Source organism: Papio anubis, chromosome 11 (assembly GCF_008728515.1).
Source record: "Papio anubis isolate 15944 chromosome 11, Panubis1.0, whole genome shotgun sequence".
NCBI classification, from domain to species: domain Eukaryota; kingdom Metazoa; phylum Chordata; class Mammalia; order Primates; family Cercopithecidae; genus Papio; species Papio anubis.
In genome coordinates, this window is record NC_044986.1 from 123,045,538 (window position 1) to 123,067,978 (window position 22,441).

Here is a 22,441-nt window from a genome sequence, read left to right on the forward strand (position 1 = left end):
AGAGAGTGAGACACTATCTCCTAAAAAAATAAAAATAAAAAGTGCTGGAGTCCATATCCAAGCCCACAGCCAATTGCGACATGTAGATCTTTTATTTTTATAATCCGCCTCTCTTGTCTAAGTGCCAAATGACACTTTCATTGTGTGCAACTACTTCCACTTTTGACTGGCTTCTCTTTCCTTATGTATTAAGAATCAGGTTGCATAGAGTTCTGAGAAAATAAAATAATAAATCAGCTGCGTGCCATGGCTCATGTCTATAATCTCAGCACTTTAGGAGGCTGACACAAGGATTGCTTGAGACCAGGAGTTTGAGACTGGCTTTGGCCACATAACGAGATCCTGTCTCTACAAAAAATAAAAATAAAACGTTAGCAGGACATGGTGGCACACCTGTAGTCCCAGCTACTCAGGTGGTGGAGGCCTGAGGATTGGCTTGAGCCTGGGAGGTTGAGACTGCAGTGAGCCGTGATCATACCACTACACTTTGGCCTGGGTGACACAGTGAGACTCTATTTCTAAATAAATAAATAAATAAAATAAAACCAGGTAGAAGCTTCCCAAGACTTTGATGCAGAAACAGGTTGCCCTGAACCAATTAAAATTAATGTCCAAAAACCGGAAAGAAATGAAAGAAAGAAGTTGGATTATTTCTGTAAAGTATGAGGCCACTACAAGTTTTACTTTCTCTAGGACATTTTCTCAGTGGTGTCAACTGAAGTCCACTTCACAGAATGACTTCATCTCCTGAGCACGTTGGAGAACGATGATTAAAGAGACTTCCTGGCACTCCCGATATTTTTAGTGTCACATGGAAGCAGCAAGAGTCATATGTGTGAAATAGGTGGTATTAAAGCGGAAGACATTGGTTTGTTCTTTCATGAACATCATCGGAACATTTCTCTAACGACTAGCGTTATGTCAGAAAATGGGGAGAGAGAGATGGTTGTTTATTGGCAAATAAGTTACATAAATTTCCCAGTTAGAAAAACAATCATGATTTTAGCCTTGTCAGATGAAGTCAGATATGCCCTATGCTTCAGTTATGGAATGCTACCTCTGAATATTGATTGACAAGTATCTTCCACAGACCTGTGACCTGTCGCTGTGTATAAGCTTGAATTCATAACTACCAGTCCTTGAAGCTCCCTTGCTGCCTGCGCTGAACTGAAGTGGCTCCCGACTGAGGCATTCAAGGGAAAACTCACTGAAATATTTGAAACCACCGCCATGAACAAGAATGCTCTTCCTGTATGCTAGGATGTACACCCAGAGCGTTATCTTGTTAGTTGTATATGCCAGCATCCCGCAGGAGCTTTTACCTTTTTTGGGTGTCAACTTTGAGATTCTGATGTAAGCTGCAGACCTCTTCCTCTGCCTGCAAGCACGCCCACCCACAACCACGTGTTGCCTGGTTTAGAGAACTCCTGAGCCTGCAGCCGCGTCCACCTACAGGAGGAGGAGTGAAGCCCAGACCAGGGACAGGGTCAGAGCTGCGGTCACTCATCCAGGGGTGGACAGCTCTGCATTCGTGCGAGGGCCCAGATACCCTCTTCTCTTGGAAGACCAAGCCCAGAGCCTAGGTGGTCTTTGAACCCAAATAGACTTTGTGGTCTAGGGAATGAGAGCCCCACTCACCAGGGGAAGAAATTGGGGATCTTGGTCCTGAGTTTGTGGGGCAGACTTTTGCCATTTTCCTCCCCCTTTCCCTGCCATGCCCTATTTGAAAAGAGGTCACTTCCATTTCAGTGAGCCAAGATCGAGCCACTGCACTCCAACCTGGGCAACAGAGTGAGACTCTGTCTCAAGAAAAAAAAAAAAAGAGATCACTTCAAAACTTCCCTGTTCAAACAGTTGACCCTTGAAAAACAGGGTTTAAACCGCGTGGGTCACTTACTTACACATGGATTTTCTTTCACTTCTGCCACCCCTTAGACAGCAAGACCAACCCCTCCTCCTCTCCTCCCACCTCCTCCTCCTCAGCCTACTCAATGCAAAAATGAGGAGAAGAACCTCTATGATGAGCCACTTAATGAATAGTAAACACATTTTCCTTATGATTGCTTTATTTCCTCTAGCTTACTTTACTGTAAGAATACACTATACAATACATATAACACACAAAATGTGCGTTAACCGACTATCTGCGTGATCACTGAGGCTTCCACACAAGAATAGGCTATTAGTAAATTCCTTTTGGCGTAGTCAAAAGTTATTGTCCGAATTTCAACTGTGTGGCGGGTTGGTGCCCCTAATCTCTGCATTGTTCACGGGTCAATTGTATTGCTTAAGAGGTGGTCATTGGAACACTCCTTAGGGGCTATTTTTTGTTTAAAAAAGTTTTTGCCACAATGGGCCACTCATTTAAGGCCCTAGGATTCCTCACTTCTGAGCTCCTGCTGCCATAGACCAAGTGCTGATCATTTTTGTTGCTCAACATACTTGTCACTTCCATCCATCACAGGACCCACTCTGACCTTCCAGGAGCTGCTCCTTCCACTGCCTGTGATCCTGAGGGTCAGCACGTCCAGCCAGGCCAAGTAGCAAGATCAGTCCTCTCCTCTGCCCCAGTTCATGGATGGGCACAGGATGCGGGTGGTGGGGGTAGTCCACCCGGTTCCTGCTAATCCCACTGGATCATCAGGTGGGGAGAGTCAGCTTGCATAGTGAAACCAAAGAGAGCTGCGAGATGGAGAGTGAGAGTGAGAAACCAAGAGAGTGAGACACACACACACACACACACACACACACACAGAGAGAGAGAGAGAGAGAGAGAGAGAGAGAAAGAGGGAGAGTGAGAGAGACAGAGAGAGAGACAGAAAAAGTCAGAGAAGCAGAGACACAGAGAGACATAGAAAGATGGAGAAAGAGATGAGGGGAAGAGAGAAACAGACACACACAGAGTCTTAAAAAGAGACAGAGAGAGACAGAGCAACCAGGAGAGAGACACAGAGAGGGAGAAACAGAGACAGACAAAGTGAGAGGCAGAGAGAGATGGAAAGAGAGATGGGGAGAGGGACAGAAAGAGAGAAGCAAAAGCACAACATTCCTTGAATTGCTTCTCCCTGAAGTCACCATTCTATTTCTGCACTTCCAGTTGCCACCAAGAATCTTTCTAAGTCACCTGTCCTCCTTCCTTCCCCATCTTCCTCATGCACTCTTACTAAAGCCTCCTGAAATCTGCCTTCCCAATGACAACTCCTCCTTGAAATGTCACCACTGACTTCCAAACAACCAGCAAATAAAAAAGGTTTTTAAAACAATTACTTCCACCAGTTTCTCAGTTTTACTAAAGGTTATGGTGCTGTTTCTTAATACCTCTCTCGAAAATCTTTCTCTTTGTTTTTGATTTCTTTGCATGAATTAACATGAAAATAGAGCACAACATATTATAGTGAATATAGACTATAAATGATGTTTTGTGCATACCTTATTATTAGTGATAAACACTGTATAAGTAATTTATGTTTGCCATTTCTTTCTTACTATGGTTTGAAAGTGTCCCCCAAATTTCAAGTGTTGGAAACTGAATCCCCCATGCAGTAGTGCTGAGGGGAGGGATCTTTAAGGGGTAATCGGGTCATGAGGGTTTCACCCTCATGAGTGGACTAATGTTGTTATTGGGGGAGTGGGTTCCTTATCACAAGAGTTGGTCTGTTACAAAAGTGAGTTTGACCCCTCTTACTCCTTCATGCTCTCTTGCCCTTCCACCTTCCTGTGGGATGACACAGCACAAAGGTCCTTGCCAGATGCCCACCACCCCTTAACCTTGTACTTCCCACTTCCAGGACTGTGAGAAGTGAATCTCTGTTTTTGTAAATTACCCAGTCTCAGGCACTCTGCTAAGAGAAGCAGAAAACAGGCTAAGACAAAATGTTTTAGGATCCTCTTCCCTCACAGTTGCAGTGAGAAGTTTATAGCTTTGTTTTGCTTTGTGGAAGATAAAATGCTAAATAATAGGCATAATTTTGAAGGTTTCTCCTTCCATCCAAATATTTGATTCATTTTAAAATTTCTCTTACACTGAGTTGTTGACCCTTGCTTCTGATGCCTCAGAGATGTCTGGAAGAAAACCACGGAGGAAACCTTGAGTGCCATGTAGTCTGTCTTATCTAAATGCCCTCTGGATTTCGAGATGCCTCTTTCTGTGAACCAGAGAGCTAACAATGTAGCCCAGCTCAAGACGCTTTCCTGGAAAAGCTTTCAGAACATAGCCATTCCCAGGGAGCATCACAGCTTTTAGACTTCACAACAGGCACCAGAAAGCAATCAGAAGACCATAGAATATTTTGCCTGAACTCCTTCCAGCATCGTGTTCCAGGAACCTTGAAACTCCCTCCCGCTCCAAGTAAGTCTTAGGTTTCTCTTTCCAAACCCAAACAGACTTGTTTTTAAACAATCCCCAAGAAGAGGATGTCTTAGCATTACATATAATTGAATTGTAAATCTTCTAAATTCAGAAAGAAAGAATATGGAAATAATTCAGAAGCCCCTGAGTTTTTAGCGAGAAGAATCGCAGTGAGGGGGAGACTCTTTTTATCCTGTGAATTCCTGGCGTGCTTCTTCCACACACGATCCTTACTTGTGTCTCTCTCCGAGCCTGTCTGTGAACAACCCACTCATCCTTCCAAGCTCAACTAACATGCCATGTGACAGAAACAGTTGGTTCAACATCCATTTCCTCCTCCTCTTGTGACCGAGGCTCTGCACTAAATGCTTCATTCCCCAGCTGTCTTTGTGCACCCATGTGGCCATGTGGGTCCATTCTGGCCCATGTGATATAAGTAGAATTGTTGAGCAGGACGTCCGAAAGGACTCCTTAAAAGGAGCCAAACTACTGAGTATGGCTTTTTAAAATTTTTTCTTTTTCCTGCTGCTTTGAATGCAGCTGTGATTGCGAACGAAGCTGCTCTCTTGGGGTATGAGGTGATCTAGAAGATACAACCACCTTCAGTCAAAGTGCCTGAGGGAATGATAGGAGAAGCTGGGCTCTCTGATAAGATCACAGATCCAGTGCACAGGGGAGGATTGCCTGCCTTCAGATTCCTTTCATGTGAAAAGACAGACCTTTATATGTGTGAGCCTCTGCTAGATTGAGTCTTCCGTTTCATGCAGCCAAACTTAACCCTAAATGCCACACACCGTCTACTTATATTTTATGATGCTCTCTCTAATCTCTTAGGTAATTGTGTCCTCCCAGAAACCTATGGAGAGCTGAAGGGGTTTTAGGTCCATGGAATTCACCCTCCTCCTTTGGTAAAAGAGGACAAAGGCCAGAGAGCAGCACGATGGCTGAGGCATGCGATTGTAAACCAAAAGGTACCTGAGACCGATCTCAATCCATTTAAAAGTTAATTCTGCCAAGGTTAAGGACATGCTTGGAAGAAAAAAACACAGAATCACAGAAACAGTCTGTGGTCTGTGCCTTCCTCCCAAGATAATTTTGAGGGCTTCGGTAGTTAAAGGGGAAGGGCAGGCTGGAGGGGAAGGGTGGGCTGGAGGGGAAGGGTGGGCTGGAGGGAAGGGTGGGCTGGAGGGGAAGGGTGGGCTGGAGGGAAGGGTGGGCTGGAGGGGAAGGGTGGGCTGGAGGGGAAGGGTGGGCTGGAGGGAACGGTGAGCTGGAGCGGACGGTGAGCTGGAGGGGAAAGAGGGGAGCCTGTGGTCTTCCTCAGGTTGCAAGAGAAAGAGAGCAGGTGGGGAATGGTCAGTTATGTCTTCATCTCACATGCGGTAAATCAGTCCTTTACATAAGATAAGGTGAACATAGACCAGCTTCCTGTGGAGATATGTAACCCTTTATCTGTAGCTATCTGCTTAGGAACAAAAGGAAAGGCAGTTTCTTGCATGATTCAGCTTCCAGCTTAATGTTTTTTTTTCTTTTTGGCTGTGAATTGGGGTCCCGAGGCTTTATTTTTCCCTGCACACTATATTGTATGTGAAAATTGTTGTTCGGGACCTAAAGTTGTTTACTTACTCCAGCTACATCCCTTAGCTCAATTTCCATTTGGAGTGGCTTCTGGAAGGCTGGAATTGAAATCCACCAGTGCCCATTTCAAGGTGTTCCCAACATCGCCTGGAAAAAAGGAGCCCAGATACGCTTCCCTGTGGATGCAGGTCAGTCATCATAATGCACAGAAACAGCGTTGACCTCAGCCTGGAGCCATTGTCCTGAAAGGAGATTCTTCCCAGCTCGGGCCTGAGACTGATCCCTGAGAAGCGGCCGCTCCATCCCTGAACCCTTCCTGCTTGTGTCTCCTCACTTCCTAGTGATCACGGCATTCAGGTTCAGAATGCCGCAGGCCTATCCCACTGGAAGCTGCCGAGGTGCCTCCTGCCACTCAGGACGCCCGGCACAGCAGCAGGATCAAGGGACCAGCAGGGAAGAGGCTGCAGTGATTTGGGGGAACAGCCCGAAAATCACCTGGAGCCTGGTGGCAGGTGGTCCCACCTCCTCCACAATATTAGGTCCCAGAGAAAATGACAATATGAGCAGCTCATGTCACCATTATTAGCAGAGTCTTTTTATTCTTTCCTTAATTTTTTGCCATTAAATGGAGCTCTATAGGCCCATTTTCTTTTTCTTTTTTTTTTTTTTTTTAGACAGAGTCTTGTTCTGTTGCCCAGGCTGGAGTGCAGTGACGTGATCTCAGCTCACTGCAAGCTCTGCCTCCCAGGTTCATGCCTTTCTCCTGCCTCAGCCTCCCGAGTAGTTGGGACTACAGGTGCCCGACACCACGCCCGGCTAATTTTTTGTATTTTTAGCAGAGACGGGGTTTCACCGTGTTAGCCAGGATGGTCTCGATCTCCTGACCTCGTGATCCACCTGCCTCAGCCTCCCAAAGTGCTGGGATTACAGGCATGAGCCACCCCGCCAGGCCTATAGGCCCATTTTCTGCTTTTAATGCCACCAATACATGAAATTCCAGAGCTGCTTTTGTAAAAAAAACTTTCATTTTCATTATTTTATTATTCATTACATTAATTCTATTATTTTATTCTCTCTCTCTCTCTTTCTTTTTTTTTTTTTGAAGAACTTCAGTGTGAGGGGGGCAATCCCTGCTGCCTTGTGGCTGCAGAAGGAGAGAGAAGGAGCCTCTCCTAAAAAGGGTTTCATGAAAGCCCTGAGGCGAGATACTCACTTCAGAGGGTTCAGGACAAGGACACTCACTTTGTTCTGTGCGGTGTGGAGACACGGGTGAGCGTTCCTCAGTGACACCAACTGGTTCCCTCTTGTCCTCAGCTGCCAGTGCCCTGGGACATGTCATTTGGACAAAACCATTTTCCATGTCCTGCCATCCATTCCACGGAGGCAGGAGAAAAGGGTCTGGAGGCAGGAACATAAGGCCGATTCACCTTGACTTCCGAGAACGAAATCAAATGGAAACTCTTGGGCTATGACAGGAAATATCCTCTCCATTTACACAGGGCTTACACCGAGTACATGACTTTGTAATTTTACTTCATCCTCTTCATTTACATAGGGTACACACCAAGTAACCAATGGAAACCTCGAGAGGGGATTTAAGCCCTAGAAACTTCAGTAACGGGCCCCCTGTGCTCAGGCGCTCTCACCCTGTGGAGCGTGCTTTCATTTTCCGTCAGTCTCTGCTTTGCTGCTTCATTCTTTCCTTGCTGCGTTTTTGCGTTGTGTCCCATTCTCAGTTCAAGGCTCCAAGAACCTGGACACCTTCAACCAGTAACATTATCTTAATATCTTGTTTTAAAACTGAATTCTGTTTTTCATCTGTTCACCTAGTTTTTTTGTTTGTTTGTTTGTTTTTTTGAGAGGGAGTCTCGCTCTGTCGCCCAGGCTGGAGTGCAGTGGCCGGATCTCAGCTCACTGCAAGCTCCGCCTCCCGGGTTCACGCCATTCTCCTGCCTCAGCCTCCCGAGTAGCTGGGACCACAGAGCCACCACCTGCGCCCGGCTATTTTTTTTTTGTATTTTTTGGTAGAGACCCGGGGTTTCACCATGTTAGCCAGGAGTTGGTCTCGATCTCCTGACCTCGTCCATCCCGTCTAGGCCTCCCCAAAAGATGCTGGGATTACAGGCTTGAGCCACCGCGCCGGCCTCTGTGTATATTATTAAGCCATGTCATATGTTATAGTTGTGAACTGTATATGGAATAGCAGTATATTTTTCAGTAATTTCCTGTGTTCACTGTAATTTTCATTGTTGATGCTTCTAAGTGCAGTTCATTTTCACAGCTGTATCATATTCCACAATGTGACTATGCCAGCTTTTTTCCTTGATAGAGGTGTGTTTGGATGGCTTTCAGGTGTTTTCTATTTCTACAATCACTGCCTAAATATTCTTGCCCGTCCACGTCTCTTGGAGAAGACAGTGCAAGGGCATTTCTAGAGACGAACTTGTACCTGAAAAGAGCAAGTGTGAGGCCACAGAGGGGCGTGTCTAGCTTTTTATGAAATACAGTCTCTTAACAGGAGCAACAGCAGTGGATCCTTTGCCAGCAGTTGATCTTTTCCACCTTTTGGATTTTGTGTGGCTCTGCTCTGAATTTGTTTCTTGAATTATTGGATGTATCCACAGTACTTTGTTTACTTAAGTTTTGTAACTTTTTGCACGGGGACTTATCTTTCTTGGAATTTTAAGTGGGGAGATATTTTGAGGACAGGGTTGCATTGTTTCAGCAAAGATGTTCACTCACATGGGGTAGAGGTGAAGTCAGCAGCCGCCTGGTGCCACGTCGATTTGACCCATGCTCTCGAGGTCTTCCAACATGAACTCCTGGAGGACTGTTTCTCATCGGTTCTCAGGGTCAGTGGTTTTCCCTCCACCCAGCACCAATGCAGGGACAGCTGCTCTCCTTGCTGCTCCTGCTCTGAGGTGGGCTTTTATTTTAAGTCTAAGATGTCAGATTTCTGACCTCATTTTGGAGAGACATCCGGTTTTGTTTCTGATGCCCCATCCTCTGTGCAACTGTCTAAACAGAAAAATAAATTCCACTTTGGTTCCCGCCAATTCTTTATTGACTGCTGTGGATTCCATCCTTCAATGCCAGCTCAGTAATGCACTTACAAAGATGCATTTTTGTAGGTTTTACCCAACATCTCAGTTGTTTTCGTTGGGAAAGCTATTTAGTGTCCCTTATGTTGAAAGTTGGAAGCGCCTGGCAACACCATAGGTGAGAGAGCTGCTCTTCCCCCTTTTCATCATCTTCATGCTGGGTCCAGGCCTTCTTCACTCTGTGATTAAGATGCCACAATGGGCCGGGCATGGTGGCTCATGCCTGTAATCTTAGCACTTTAGGAGGCCAAGGTGGGTGAATCACCCGAGGCCAGGGGTTCAAGACCAACCTTGCCAACATGGTGAAACTCCGTCTCTACTAAGAGTACCAAAAATTAGCCCAGCATGGTGGTGGGTGCCTGTAATCCCAGCTACTCTGGAAGCTGAGGCAGGAGAATCGCTTGAACCCAGGAAGTGGAGGTTGCAGTGAGCTGAGATCGCGCCATTGCACTCCAGCCTGGGCAACAGAGTGAGACTCCATCTCAAAATAAATAAACAAAAAAATAAATAGCTGCTATGGCCTCTGAGCTGCTTGCTCTGCCTCTGGCATCCATTCTCATGCCCCACATTAGCAGAGATGCACTCACAACCAGTGGGAAGGCAGGGCAACTTGTTATTAACAAGAAAGATAAAATAATTCTGAGGATAATGTATAATTCTGTTTCCTAGAAATATAAAAATGCTCTGATAAATTATTAGAATTAACAAAATTCAGTTTAGCACTCATGTTCCAAATGATCACCAACTTTAATATGCCAACAGTAGCCAGACTAAATAAGAAGAGGGAGTGAGGGGGTTCACTCACAAGGGCCAGGCCTCTGCAGAGAGGGCAAGAAGGTCGACTCACTCTGCAGCTTCCTGGCCCATCATCGTTTTCCGTGGTGAGAGGCTTATGGGGCCTGGCCCTCCCTCTCCTGCCTGGGGCCTCCAGCCTAGTCTCAGGGCTGGGCAAGGAATAAGCCCCATTTAGGTCATTTCCTCACTTGACCTTCTTCTGGACTGAAACGCATTTGCTTTCCAAGTGCTCATCAGGGAGCCGCACATAGAAGCCCTTGTTTTCTCCCCACTGCTGACTGATTCTGGGTTCGAAGATGCCCCCATTCCCCTGACTCCTTGGACACTGCATCTTTGGCTTTCACTCCAAGATTTTGACCTCAGTTAAGGATTCAGAAACTCTCTTTTTAAACTTTATTCTCAGATTGGTTTTCTAAAAGTCAGGCCAAAAAAAAAAAAAAAAAAAAGACATGTAAAGTGGGTGAGTCAAGTGTGAGTGTAAAGTTCCGAGGATGAAGCCGAGCATATATGAACCTCTGTCAGGGCGGCGTCTGTGCTCACGAGTCATGTTCATCCCAGAGCTTCCCAGGACACAGACCTAAACAAAAGAAAAAAAAGGAGGATAACAGAAGTGAATGCTAAGATTCTCCATAAAATCCCATTTTTTTGGTGAATGGGTTTTCCCCTTAATTTCTAGGCATTTGGCATCATGGAAATAGAACAGCATCATCTTCTACCTGCATGGCCGAGCTTTTTCAGGTGGGCAGAATAAAACCAGGACAGTATACAGATCAGAGGGAAGGTTGACAGGTGTGGATGGCCACAGAGGGTGTGGGATGATCCTAAGGAGCCTTTCTACCGTGATGTGTATGGGATGCAGGGAGGGGACAGAGAAGCAGGCAGGGAGACAGGGGGCGGTGGAGAGCGGGAGAGAGAGAGAGAGAGAAAGGGGGAGATAGAGAGGAAGAAAGGGAGGGAGAGAGAGACAGAGAGACGGAGAGAGAGAGAAAGGGATGGATAGAGGGATGGAGGGAAGGACATAGAGAGGGAGAAAGAGAGAGAGGGAGAGAGGACCAATTCACCACTTTTGTCCAAAAAACCAGGCCAAATGTCTGGAGCCCGAGCGTTCCTTCTCTGAAGGGTTTTGGAGCATATTGTTTTTAATTCCCTTATTCCTGCAGCTATTCTAGAATATGACCATCTTCTGACTATTGTATTCTTTTCTTTCTTTTTTTCTTTTATTAAATACACTCACTCCTATAATTTGAGCTTGTTTTCCTATCCTGTAAGCTATATCCTGGCAACATTCCAGGAATGAGTCTAATTTTACTGGCAGTGGATCCTCAAATTTCTTCCTACCAAATAGGCTTCTGGAACCCTTCCCTGGAGATGGCTAATTTCAGATCATGTTTATGAATTCCTCAGATTCTCATTCAAAGTTAATGATTTTCCCCTGACTTCTGCTCGTTGCTTCATGAGGATTTGTCTTAATTCTCTGTGGGACGAGGGAGCCATCTTCTCTGGAACCTGCAACCTTGTTTACAGGGGCTGGTGTGTGTGTGTGTGTGTGTGTGTACGTGCATATATTCACATACACACACACACTCACTTAGGAGGTGAAGCAAACTTCATTAGTATTCCTCTCTTTCAAAACTGAACACACAGCAGGAAGGTGAAGCCCTGGGCACTGGGCTGGCTTCCTGGTTCAGTGACTCCAGGCTCCCAGCCCAGGAGACAGGCCCTGCCTCATGGACTTACCCCTAGCATTTCTCTGCCTCAAAGGACTCTGGCCAGCTCTGTGGTGGGAGCAGCCTGAAGTCCCTGGGATCTGGGACCCTCTATCATTCTGAAGAATAAAGAAAAGCAGACACCTAGAAAAGCTTTGCAGGAGGAGTGGCCATGTCACCCGGTAGCATGTACATGTCTGCAGGGCCCAGCTGAGGTTCTGGGGGATGGAAGGTGGTTCCAGGAAATGGTGACCTGAGGAACAGGTAGGGGCTGGGAAGGTGGGGCCTCCTCTGGGAAGACCATCGAGAAAGCAGGACGTGAGTGGGGAGGGGCAGCATTGTGTGAGGGAGCTGGGAAGTGCCGGGCAGTGTCCAAGAAGGGTGTGGGGGAGCTGGATGAGTGGGGGCAGCCAGAGCAGAGAACCGGTGTAGACAGCAGGTGACAGAGCAGGTGACAGAGCAGGTGAGGGGAGCAGGTGGAAGAAGCCGGTGAGAGAGCAGGTGGGGGGAACACGTGGAAGCAGCCGGTGAGAGAGCAGGTGGGGGGAACACGTGGAAGCAGCCGGTGAGAGAGCAGGTGAGAGAGCAGGTGGGGGGAACACGTGGAAGAAGCCGATGAGAGAGCAGGTGGGGGGAACACGTGGAAGCAGCCGGTGGAAGAAGCCGGTGAGAGAGCAGGTGGGGGGAACAGGTGGAAGGTGGTGGTGAGAGAGCAGGTGGGGGGAACACGGGCAAGAAGCTGGAGAGAGAGCAGGTGGGGGAAACCGGTGTAGACAACAGGTGACAGAGCAGGTGGAGGAAGCAGGCTGACAGCTGGGCAGGTGTCTCCTCAGTAGGACTCTGTGAGTTTCTACTGTGGACTTTGTGAAGTCAGTGGGAACTACGGAGGGTGTGAGAGTGTGTCCTGATGCTGGGAAGCTGGGGTTTCTCCACTGAGGCAGGCATTGCTGGGAAGGTCAGGCCAGATCTCCCTGTCCCTGGGAGGCCAGAACAGACCCGCTATCTCTGTGTAGAACTAGAGCTTAGTGCCTGAGCTCAGTGCAAGGCTGTGCCTCCACCAGCAGACCTTGAGGCTCACTTCATTCCTCTCAGGGAGCAGAGAGGTCAGGTGCTCCCTGGTTGGAGGCCTGGGACTTTTCACCACAGGACAAACCCACAGGGGCTGACGGCTAGCAGGAGAGGCCAGTCCTGCCTCCGCTCCAGGGCTGCTCTCCCCCCAGGTCAGCTGCTTAGTCATCTCCTCACTGGACTTCCTTGTATGGCCAGAAAAGGAACCGGAGGGTGGCGCAGGGCTGACTGACCCCTGGGACCCCTCCAGCGTCTGGGGCTCATCTGGGCAGATTCCAATTCCTGGAGGAGAAAGGAGAGCACTTAAAATAGCCTAAGGCAGCTTGCTTCCAATAGAGGAGAGCTGGGTGGGCTGGGGACCAAGTGTCCGGGAGTGACAAGTACCCCTGACTTAATCAGTGAGCTGTGTGAACCTCTTGGTAGGCAGTGACCAGCATTTTTCTGTTTAATGTAATGAAATAGAACAAAAAATACCTGAATGCATCACGCTTAGTAAGAGTAACAACCGCTTTGTGAAACTGATTTCAGTCTGTGTGTAGGTCGAATTAGATTCATTTCTTTGTGTGATTTATGGTTTAAAAAAACATAGTTTGAATCATATTTAAAAGAAGGTATTAAAATATTTTGAAAGTTTCTTACTGATTGGGGAAAAGATCCATCTGTTTTCTGTCTCTCTAGCTCTCTCTCCCCCCGTCCCTCCCTTCCTCCCACCTTTCGTTGTTGCGAGGAGGATGCCTCCTTGTTACTTCGTTTCTTCTTTTACTTTTTTTTTTTGAGATGGAGCCTGGCTTTGTTGCCCAGGCTGCAGTGCAGTGGCTCAATCTCTGCCTACTGCAAGCTCCACCTCCCTGGTTCATGCCATTCTCCTGCCTCAGCCTCCTGAGTAGCTGGGACTACAGGTGTGCGCCACCATACCTAGCTAATTGTTTATTTTTAGTAGAGACGAGGTCTCACTATGTTGCCCAAGCTGGTCTCGAACTTCTGAGCTCAAATGGTGCTCCTGCCTCAGCCTCCCAAAGTGCTGGGATCACAGACATGAGCCACCCATGCCTGGCTTGAAAAGCAGTTTCAAATAAGCTTTAGATACATGTTACCATGACTCTAATATTGAGAAAAACAGAAATCCTTGCCTACCTGACTTTGGACTTAATTTCAAAGAGTCTGGTAAGCTCCCTGCCATGAGAATGAGGAGTGCCCGGAGTCCCCACCCAGCCCAGCTTCTGTGGAAGCCTCAGCCGCCCTCATGCTCATGGGGACCCCGTGTCTCACTGCAATCCAAAAGGCTGGGACTGTGCATGCATGGGACACAGTGCTTGGATGCTTGAGGTTCAGCTCAAGATACTATCTTCAAAACTTGGGAATTAGTGTCTGTCTCTCTTCCTCACCTTCTAAGCCCTGCTGCTCAGAGCCTGGCCTGCGATCTGCACTGGGCATTCTGAATGGGGCATGACAGAGGCAGGAATGAAGGCTCCCCAAGAAATGCTGAATCACAAACTTCATTTAAACAGGACTTGTTGGGTGATCCCTATGCATAGTAAAATCTGAGAAACACTTTAATCGCTTCTGTATTATTGATTATGAAGTAACCTAAGCTTTTTAAAAAGACCCTAATCTTTACATAACAGTACTCTCTGACAGCCTGTGACGTCTTTCTCCCCTTCTTTCTCTAGCAGCTGTGTGCTCTGTGCTCCTGCTCTTCACCACAGGGTGGCCCCAGAGCCCTACGAAACCTGTAAATGAGTCCAGAGGCCTAAAATGCTTCTCTCAAAGGTCGTGCTGATTTCCTGATTAAAAGATTAAAAGAGCTGGGCACAGTGGCTCATGCTTGTAATCACACCACTTTGTGAGGCCGAGGCGGGTGGATCACCTGAGGTCAGGAGTCAGAGACCAGCTTGGCCAACAAGCTGAAACCCCATCACTACTAAAAATGCAAACATTAGCTGGGCGTGGTGATGTGCGCCCTGTAATCCCAGCTACTCAGGAGGCTGAGGCAGGAGAATGGCTTGAACCCAGGAGGCAGAGGTTGCAGTGAGGCGAGGTCGTGCCATCGCACTCCAGCCTGGGGACAAGAGCAAGACTTTGTCACCAAAAAAAAAAAAAAGATTAAAAGTGATCATTCCCACAGAGAATAGATTTAGATATTTTCCCAGAAATTTTTTCTTCCAAACCTGTACATGTTTACAGGTCCCCATGACACAAGGCTTTTTATCACTTTCAGTGCAATGTGCTTTCTAATATGCGATATGGATTTAAAATTAGTCATAACCAACCTATTATAAGAATGCACTCTCCTTTAGGACATGGACATTTGAGGAACCACCTCTGAGCTCAGTATTTTAGCATGAATCTACCTTCAAATCTAAAAAAATTATTGTATATTTTTGAGCCCAAAATAGGACAAAAAGTGTGTGGTTTCTTGCCATTGTATTAGTATTCTTTTTGTCCTGGCTTAGAGCTTTATTGTGGCATAACTGGTGCACAGTAAACTGCACATATTTAAAACCTACACGGTGAAAAGTTCTGATTTATCTCCCATCAGCGAGACTTACATCACAGTCAGAAAAACGAGGCTCCTATCACCCCAGAGTTCTCCTGCGCTCGCTTTCTGCAAGCCCCTCTCCAGAAAGAGCTGCTTCCTGTCATTATAGACGTGTCTGCATCTTCTTGAATTGTGCAACATGCAATCATACAGTGCTCACTGTTCTGCTGCCAGCTCTTCTTGCTCAGCGTGATGTGTTCAAGATTCAGCAACACAGGCTGCATCAGCGGCTGCTGCCTTTTCGTTGCCGAGCCGTCCTCCATTGCACTGATACGTCCTGATTGGTTTAGCCGTTGACTTGCTGGTGGATATCTAGGTCATTTCTAGGTGTTAGTTGTCACAAATAAAACAATGTTAGTGTGCAAATATTTGTGTAGAAATAGACTATCATTTCTTTTTCTTTCTCCTTCCTTCTTCTTTTGAGACAAGATCTTGCTCTGCTCAGGCTAGAATGCAGTGGTGCAATTATGGCTCACTGCAGCCTTGACCTCCTGGGCTCAAGCAGACCTCCCAGGATCAAGCAGTTTTCCTGCACCTCCCTAGTAACTGGGACTGCAGACACATACCACCATGCCTGGCTATTTATTTATTTTATTTTTGTGAGGTAGGATCTCTCAAACTGCAAACAAGCAGACCTCCTGCCTTGGTCTCCCAAAGCACTGGGATTACAGGCATGCACCACTCTGCCCAGGTGCTATCATTTCTTTTACAGAAATATCTAGGAGGGAAGTGATGGGGTTCAATGGAAAGTATATTTGTAATTTGTAAGGAAATGTCCAAACTGTTTTCCAAACTTGTTGTACCATTTTCCATTTCCACCAGCAGGATCTGTGAGGTCCAGGGGTTTTACATTCTCACCAACACTTGGTAGGGTCACCTTTTATGCGTGTGTGTGTGCTGGTATCTCACACTGGCTTTCAATTGCCTCTCCCTAATTACTCTGATATTCAGCACATTTCCATGTGCTTATTGCCATCCGTGTGTCACCTTTAGAGAAGTGTCTGTCCAAATTGTTGGCCCATTTTTGACTTGGAATGATTGTTTTATTTTTAATTCTATTTTTTTATTATACTATAACTTCTAGGGTACATGTGCACAATGGGCAGGTTTGTTACGTATGTATATTAGTGACATGTCAGTGTGCTGCACCCATCAGCTCGTCAGCACACATCAACTTGTCATTTACATCAGGTATAACTCCCAATGACATCCCGCAACCCTCCCCATAATAGCTCCAGTGTGTGATGTTCCCCATCCCCTGTCCAAGTGATCTCATTTTTCAATTCCCACCTATGACTGAGCATATGCGGTGCTTGGTTTTCTCTTCTTCCGATAGTTTGCTGAGAATGATGGTGTCCAGCTGCATCCATGTCCCTACAAAGGACACAAGGTCATCCTTTTTAATGGTTGTATAGTACTCCATGGTGTACACCCCCCGTGATCCAGCCTGTTTCTGATATTGAGAGTCATATCATCTCCCCCTTTGGTAATTATGAACTCTTTTACAGATGGGTGTACGCCCCCAGTGTGCACACCCTCAGAGTGTGTACACTTGTCCGTTTTGGGAGTCCTATCGTTGTCTTGCTCCCTGAAGATGAACAGTATCGCAGGAGTGTTTCTACTCCCTGTGATATTGGGTGTCTTATCCTGGTCTCCCTCGTGGAAATCAAAACAATATCACTGGGAGCGTGTACACCTTTTGTGACATTTAAAGTACCATCATTCTCTCCCCGGTGAGCCTCTGCTGATGTCGGTGGCCACACGGGGCAGGGGGTGGGGGTCCCGTCCCTGCTATAGCAAGGGACCTGCAGCAAAGCACAGCCGCTGGCTGGGGTAGTGCTGCGCCGCACGTGTGGACATCTACAAAGTGCTAAAGGAGAGCGAAGCCAGCGATGGCCGGACCCTAACAGCATTCAGTGAACAGGAGTCAAGTGCGGGCCCCAAGGAAGTCCATGGAACCAGCCGTTGCCAATCTCTGCAAAGCCAGCACAGCATCAGGGAACACGACAGGGAGAAGCCCAGGAGAGAGATGGTCCTCAGCTCGAGTGGGAGGCACAGGAGGCTGCAGCCGACCTCACGGCCCCTCCGCTCCCTTCCCTGCACTGGAACTCAGTTCTGAAGGAAGAACCCGGAACAGAACTGCTGTTTTCCGAGGTTCTGTGCCAAGCTGAACTAAGGCGTCTCCAACAGGGCTGGGAGTTTTCACCGCAAACTCTGGAGCTGGTTTGGACGTGAACATCTAAGGTAAAGGCCAGCGGCTGCTCTCCAGGAGGCACCAGGCGGCCAAGCCACTGACGTGACCCCACGTGCCAAGGTGGCCACCGTCCCATCTGCAGCTGACGACCCTCTCTGGGTCAGCTTATCAGGGACCAAAGGGGCCACCATGCGGGTGTCAGCACCACGCCCATGACTGGCAGAATCCACTCCTCCCAAAGCACATGTTGGTGAAACTGCCTGCCCAGGAGGGCATGATCTCGGCTCTCTAAAGAACCTCTCGTCTCACCAGGAAGGCTGTGGTTCCAGGCAGCGGCCCCCAGTGGGCACGGCTCTGTCCCAGAGCTCGTACGTACCAGGCACTCAAACCCCTTTCTGCAGCCTCGCTACTCAACGCAGGCGGGAGAGGCAGGCTCCAGAGAAATGGTGCTCACCACTACCCTAGTCTAGCGGGGATAGAAACACGACCCAAGGACTGGATATATCCTCTCACTTTTAATCAATAAAGACAGGTTCTTCCTAAGGCAGAGAAGCTAAAAAATTTACCCTGTTCTGGCCAGTGTGACTGACATAAAGCCAAGCTAGCAAAGGGTGATGGGGAAATCTGGCTCATTCTTAGCACAGAAGAAACACACTGCTAAAATAAATGAAAGAAAGCAATGGGAGGAAATGATGTTTCTTGCATTTGAAACATCAACTTGCTTTGTTCAAGGGGTTTAAGACACGCGTAAGCCATGCTCAACCCACAGGGCCGCCGTTTCTGAAGTCAGTGTTTCTGGAACAAAAGCCTTGGCCTGCCCCAGGGAACATTCACACTGAGCACACTGTCGCGAGGCTGCTTGGCCAGCCAGCAGGGGGCAGGAGAGAGCCGCAGGTGCCATGTGGGGTCCCTGCAAACCGGCCTCACTCCCTCAGTCAAGGGCGGTGCCTCCTGCCAATCCAGCCGCTTCCTCCAAGGGGAAGCGGCCTCTTCAGCTGCCACCGCACTGACTTCAGAAGGCTCAGCCAATGGGACAACAGATTCAACAGAGTCCCATGTTGTTAAAGGAAAACTTCTGTTACCAAGCAACCTTAATATCAGATTCAACGTAAAATAACCAACAAGATCGTTTCCAAACCAACATGCTAGTAGTGCCTTATCCTTCAATGCTGCTTAAACACGGAGAAGAATGAGGAAAAAAGAGCATGGCACTTCTTAAAAAATAACACCTCTTCCAGGTTCCTTTCACCCATATCATAAAGACTTACAAGTGTGGATTCCCTACAGGAACGTGGAGTGGGGGTGGATCCCCACGCTGACCGAGCCTCCCCCTAGGTCAGTCACCCCCCACCACGGGGTTCACACCTCTCCAGACACTGTCACCTCAACAAGGAAAGGTGGCGTCTCTGAGCTCTCTTCACAGGGAGCACCCGAACGGGAGCTGGAGAGATAGACACACCCACAACTGCTGTAAAATCCAGAAACGCAATACATATTTAAGGACTTCATTATTAGTTATTTAAAACTTGAACAAAGTGAGCCTGCTTTTAACCTCTCTGCCACAATAACACCGTGTACGTCTGTCTTCTACCGTTTGTTCCTTCTCCAGCAGCTGTCGCCTGGCTGGCCGCCTGCAGAAGAGCCGCCTCCGGTACTCCTGCGAGGCCCTCGGTAAAAGCGTGAGCACCACGATCACATCTCAGGACGCTGCACACTTTAGGGTCGACCACAGACCACCATTGCCAATGCCTGGAAGGCACTGAATGGGCCTCCTGCTCTTTGTAAAGCACCTCTCGTAAACTATGTTGTGTTGAAAATTTTTAACTGCAGTCCACACATACTTCTTTGTTTCTGTCTTGTTTTTATCCTAGAGGCATATTATTATGGAAAATTAAGTTTCCAAGTGTGAAGGGTTTTCTGAAAATCGACTTCTAATCCTGGAAGGACAAAAAAAAAAAAACAAAAACTGTGCCAGATGTGGTGCTCATAGCCTGTAATGTCAGCAGTTTGGGAGGCCGAGGCGGGCAGATCGCTTGAGCCCAGGAGTTTGAGACCAGCCTGGAAAACATGGCAAAACCCTGTCTCTACTAAAAATACCAAAAAAAAAAAAAAAAAAAAAAAATTAGCTGGGCGTAGTGACATGTGTCTATTCCCAGCTACTCAGGAAGCTGAGATGGGAGGACCACCTGAGCCCAGGAGGTAAAGGCTGCAGTCAGCCAAGGTTTGCGTCACTGCACTCCAGTTTGGGCGACAGAGTGAGACCACCTCTCAAAAAAAAGCAAAAACTGTATAAATCAGTACAGAAGGGAACTGGCCAGGCACGGTGGCGCACGCCTGTAATCCCAGCATTTTGGGAGGTCGAGGTGGGCAGATCACCTGAGGTCAGGAGTTTGAGACCAACCTGGCCAATATGGCAAAACCCCATCTCTAATAAAAATACAAAAATTAGCCGGGCATGGTAGTGGGTGCCTGTAATCCTAGCTACTCAGGAGGCTGAGACAGGAGAATGACTTCAACCCGGGAAGCAGAAGTTGCAGTGGGCCGAGATTGCACCACTGCATGCCAGCCTGGGCAACAAGAGCAAGAGTCCACTTCCAAAAATAAAAAATAAAAATAAATAAAAATTAAAAAAAAGGGAGCTAATGTTTTTCATTTAAGGGAAAGGAGAAGAACTTTTGGTATTTATAAATCTCACGCACACATCTGCAGTAGTGGCCTCAAGTATTCAAGATACACATTTCCACAAATATAGTTCAAAACTACTCACCAAGTTACACGCTAAGAGCACATGCATTGAAAGAATGCTACATTATATTTTGTAAGCGTCTGTATCCAATATTTTAGCATACTGGCAGTTTTCCCTTCAGGTGCTGTATGCCTAAATTATTATGTGTTTAGTCATTCATTTTAGAATTTATGACTTCCTTTAGACAAAAGAAATATATTTAAATGTAAGCTACTAAATTAATGACTTAGGGGAAAAATTACTAAATTAACTTGGAAGTTCAACTTTGCAAACTGTATTTGTTGGACCTCATGTAAGCTAGATGATCAGTTTTTTAAATTGTTGTGTGTTTCCCTCGAGGATGGAAGTCTCCTCTTGTCTCTCATCCACTGTGCACACCACTGCAACCCGCGCCTGTCCTCCACGGCGCCACAGTGCAGCCTGCAATTCACCCTGTACCACGCCTTCCACACCTTACCTGAAAGTCACTAAGTATAACCAAGAAGGCAATGAAAAGCAGATAAATGACCTCCACCCCCACATCCAGCATGCAAATGTTAAACATTCATCAAAGTAAAACCAAAAACCAAAAACCCATGTTAGCTCACGATTGTAACTGGTAGAGTTATGTGCATGGCAATTTTAAAAGTCCAGTTAAGTAAAAACCTAATTGAGAGTCTCAAGAAATACAAAGTTTATACAAGAAGACGTCTGCAAACATTGACAGTGAGGAGAGGACTTCACTCTACATCCAGCCTGTCCTGGAAGCCACAGCCAAATGTCAGGGTGTATAGATCTGAAAAGCAGAAAAAAACAAGCGTTGAAATGTGTACAGTCTCAGCAATGTACAAATTTGACGTAGGATGCTCAGAAACCTTGAATTTCCAATTAGAAAACAGGAACATGAGCAAGTCCCCCAGCAGTGCCCACCTTCTGCCTATGGCACGTGTAACAGGAACGCTGGCCACCTCGGGGTGACAGAGGCTTCCCGGTCACATTCGCTCTGGCAGCCACACAGCTGGCCCCACCACAAACACCTGGCTAATACTGAAGAACCACCCACTCCCTGGGCTTTGCTCACTCTTGGCGGGAGAGTGTGTTCACAGAGTACATTATCGACTGAGCCCTCGTTCAATGCGTCAAGCTTGTTGAAGGCAGTGAACTGGGCAGAGCAAATGTTTCCAGTTGGACGGCACTCAGTCACGACAGCAGCGGCCACTGTTCACAGGGTGCTGGCTCCGTGCCGGGAACAGTTCCAAGCGTCTTCTTTCTGTCCGAGCAATGTGCACTGCAACCCTGTGGGGCCATTTGCAACGTCCACCAGAGTTCTGAGGCAGCCGAGTCCAGGCTGTCTGTGGGCCTCACCGCGTGGCCATCCACGTCCTCTGCAGACCAGACCTCACTGCAGGGACCGCGGGTTCCAGAGCTGTCTTGAGGCACATGCTCCCTTCGCCACCTCTTCCTGGCCCCTGACACCAACCCTCACCACTGCTGCCAACACTTTATTTTCTCATGGCTCCTGAGGGGCCTGTTCTTTCTGCCCTTCCCTACTCCCTGTGTCCGGCTTGGAGGATGCCCACATCAACGCCAATGCTCACGTCATCACCACCCCCTCCGTGGGGCTTGATGCCTAGGAGTCTTAATATCAGAAAGTCAGATTCCTGTGCTTCTTGGAGAATTTCTTCCCATTGTGGAAGTGAAGGAGATCAAATTCTAGGTGCCTGCAATCACCTCATTTCCACAGCTAAGCAACTTCAGTAGTAGCACAAAACAAAAAAGCTTTTTTAAACTTCTTTTATACAAGCTAAATACAATTGAATTTTTACATCCACATTCTCATCAGCTCCCATCTGGTGAGCAGGCAAATAGTAATTTTCAAAGAAACAAATTGTTCCATAATTTTAACACTTAGCATTATCACTATTAAGCAAGAATTATCCCAAAAATACACGATGATCTTGTTCTCACATTCAAAACTTGATTGTCACACAGTGAAATAGCACTTAATGCAAAGGAATGTTTCTTTTCAGGTTTCTGCTCTGGAAAAAAAGATTTCTGGCAAAGAGATAAACAATTATGTAACTATCCAAAATGTCTCCGAGAAAAATAACATCAGTTAGTTCTTTAAAGTGTTATAAACGCAGCTGAGTTTTAATAGTAATTTGTCCACAATTATCAAAAGAATCTTTAAAAATCTTAATACTGAAAGAATAACCATAAATGGATATAAAACGCAAAGCAGAAGAGTTAATATTTGGGATAGATTTTGGCCCATATTTTTAACATATGCATAGTTATTTACCTACCTGAAGTATATCCCTCTCCTCTTAGGCTCTTCAACAAGCCTGATTTTCAAACATAGACTGGCTTTTGGTACATGAAGGCAG

General features: G+C 47.0%; 1 long non-coding RNA gene across 1 annotated transcript; it reads right to left on the minus strand.

The window, feature by feature from the left end:
* Positions 1 to 20,653: 20,653 nt before the first annotated feature.
* On the minus strand, positions 20,654 to 22,425 carry LOC116269512. The gene is made up of 2 exons (XR_004177128.1): positions 20,985 to 22,425; positions 20,654 to 20,850 (listed from the first exon to the last, which is right to left on the minus strand). It is a non-coding gene; the product is annotated as an uncharacterized LOC116269512 (long non-coding RNA).
* Positions 22,426 to 22,441: the final 16 nt, after the last annotated feature.